Raw genomic sequence first — 3,402 nt, 5'->3', positions numbered from 1 at the left:
CCCCGCAAGTCCCGCCCGGCTCGGAGCTGGTCCGCGGCCGTTCACGGCTGAACTGCCACCGCCGCAGTGTCCGGGAGGGGCGAGTGCGGCGCCGCCTCACGCCGCAGCCAGCCCGCCACCCGGTGGTGACAGCGAGCTTGGCCCAGCCTTCAGATGAATGAGGATGTGGGGCTGGGGGGACAAGGCTACCATCCAGAGGGGCCCCTCTCTGCAGAATTACCCACCCCACTCCCCTCAACGTGAGAGCAGCGCACGGGGCAGCGGGGACCAGCGGGCCTTCTACACAGATGGCCTTGAGAAATCAGTGGACATCAGCTTTAGTATCTCAGGGAAGAGCCCCCCCATATGACTCCCCCTCCTCTCCTTCCTTGTATTACTGTGAGGCAGGGGCTCCAGCAACCCCTCAGTGGAGAAGGTGCTCTGGCGTTGCCTCCCCAAACCTAACAATTGTATCCAGAAAGACAAAGGAAAATTAGGCGAGCATGAGGACATAGAACTTGTCAGTATTAAAGGAGCAATGCCTGAGGATTTAGAGAATTCTAGATTCAGCTGTCAGTAAGCAGATTCATTTACTTATTCAACAAGTGTTTATTGAAATCGACTTTGTGTCAAGAACTCTTCTAGGCACTGGGGAAACATCAGTGAGTGAAACAGACCAAAAACAAAAAAGAAAAACCTCTGCCTTCGTGGACATCCCATTCTAGATAATCAGTGTATGATCCAGGGACAATTCACTTAATCTAAATTTCAGTTTATTAATATGTCAGATGAGGATTAAAGATGCCAGCCCTACCTTTCTCCCATGTTTAATATGCAGATATAATAAGAATATATAATAAAGGCCTTTGATGAATCCTGAAGAATGATACAAATATGGCAAATTAGCACAGAAAATGTTGACCTTGAAATATGAAATGTCACCTTCTTAAAAAATCACCTCTTGAAGCAAGGCCAAGATGGTGGAGTAGTCAGATGTTTCCAGTGGACCCTCTTACAACAAAGACCCGAAAAAACAAGTGATTCGATTATATATGGCAATCTGGGAGCCCTGAACATCAAAGGCAGAGTTGAGGAACCAGACTGAGTGGCAGGGGGAGGGAGAGATGGTTTGGAAGCAGTGAGACCTGAGCAGGCGAGACCCAACCAGGCGACAGCCTGAGCCCTTGAGGCCTAAGCAGCTCATGGGTGGCCGGTGAGGCAGGCAAGCGGATGCTCGGGAGGCACGTTTTCCACACCGGGAGAGACCCAGAGCCAGAAAGTCTACACAGCCACCCAGAACCAATGAGAAACAGCCCCCATCGGTGAAAGATAAGTAATTGCGTACAGCTTACTGCGTGGATCAAAAACATCCCCTTAGGGAAAAAACCTCTCTCCCATTTACCTCCCCGCTCCCTGCTCTGCACTGGGTCCCAGACCGGCTTCAGCAATCGCCCAGTCCCTGGGCCAGAAGTAGGATCCGTCACACTCCCGGAGCCATTCTCCCTGCCTTGGACAGTGAACAAATTAACAAATGGGAAAAAATAAGCTGCCAGCTCCCCTAAGCCAGGAACCCAGGATAGGCACAGCTCCATTGCCCAGGCATAGACATAAGGGATCCATGGACTCTGAGTGCCTTTCCCCCTACAGAGACTTGTGTGGGCCCATTTCAACCGCGTAGGCCCTCATTACCACAGTACAACAGGGTATATACCTAACTCTATCTTCAACTGTTTCAGCTGTGAAGTGGCTGGTTCTTGACATTTGACACTGCTCTGCCCATTAAGCAGGGTATTCACCTACTCACATCATAGGCCTGAGGACTGGTGGCTCCACCCATGCCACCTTGCCACCTGCAATAGGGGCCCATGAATAAGAGGTGCCCCCCAGTCCTTACAGCAACAGCATTAGGTGCTCATAGTCTAGCTGCAAAACCCACCCGCCTATGGGCTCTAGGGAACAGGGACACGCCTTCCTCCTGGACACTCAGGGGTGGCAGTCAGCCCCCTGCCTCACTCAGAGTGTGTTCCCCTGCTGCAGCCAGATGCCCGTGCCTACACCAATCACCCATGTCTGTCTAAGACTATAGGTGAGAGCCTACACCACACACCTGGTGGCTATCTACCTGGGCACCTGAGTTAAATCCATACAGGAGGAGTGGGCGGACTCCTGAGCTCACATACTTAGTAACAGATCTAACCACCTGGTGACAGGACATCAGAGCTTCAAACTGCCAATAATCAAACTAGCTCATATGAGCAGCCTAATTGGACATATCAAAACAAAACAAAAACCTAAGACACATTAAGCAAACATAAAATAAATAAATATAACAACTTATTGATGGCTCGTAGACAATAGTCAATATCAAATCACATAAACAGGCAATCCATGATGGCTTCAGCAAGCTCCCAAAGTAAATAATCTAGAAATTTTCCAGAGGAGGAAAATTTCTTGGAATTACCAGAGACAGAATACAAAAGATTAATATACAGAACTCTTCAAGAAATTAGGAAGGAAATTAGGCAAAATGGAGAATACGCAATAGAGCAAATTAAAAAGATTAGAGAAGAGCATAATGACAAATTTAACAGGCTGCAAGGATCCATAGAGAGACAGCAGTCAGAAATCCAGAAGATTAACAATAAAATTTCAGAAATAGACAACTCAATAGAAAGTCATAGGAGCAGAATTGAGGCAATGGAAGTCAGAATTAGAGAGATTGAAGATAAAGCACTTGACACCAACTTATTTGAGGAAAATACAGATAAAAGGATTTTTTAAAAAATGAAGAAACCCTAAGAATTACGTGGGACTCTATCAAGAGGAATAACCTACGAGTTATTGGAGTACCAGAACAAGGGGAGATAGCAGAAAATACAGAGAGAATTGTTGAAGATTTGTTGGAAGAAAACTTCGCTGATATCATGAAAGATGACATGATATCTATCCAAGATGCTTATTGAGCCCCACTTAAGGTAGATCCCAAAAGAAAGTCACCAAGACATATTATCATCAAACTTGCAAAAACCGAAGATAGAGAATTTTTTTTTCTTTTTAATCACTTTTTACTTTTAAATTTTTGTCAAATGAAACAGGCATGACACATATACTTCAAAAATTAGCTACAACATAACAAAAAAGCTTCACTGTATAATTTCCTGACAGAAATTCTGAGCCTATTTCAACTCTAAGCTCATAAATTTCAAACCCATGCCAACTAGCTTACCAGGGACAGACATTTCTGCAAACAACATATTGCCAATCCATGAACTCAGTGAGTGTTCATCTTTTTTAGTTGTCTGAATCTCTTTTTTTTTATATATATATTTTATTGTACTTCAGGTGAAGGCTTACAGAACAAATAGTTTCTCATGAAACAGTAGTACACATGTTGTTTTATGACATTGGTTAACAACCCCACAA

The sequence above is a fragment of the Trichechus manatus genome, unplaced genomic scaffold (assembly GCF_000243295.1).
Source record: "Trichechus manatus latirostris isolate Lorelei unplaced genomic scaffold, TriManLat1.0 scaffold00041, whole genome shotgun sequence".
Classification (NCBI taxonomy): Eukaryota; Metazoa; Chordata; class Mammalia; order Sirenia; family Trichechidae; genus Trichechus; species Trichechus manatus.
The sequence above is the reverse complement of the archived record's forward strand: the minus strand, read 5'-3'. Positions refer to the sequence as shown.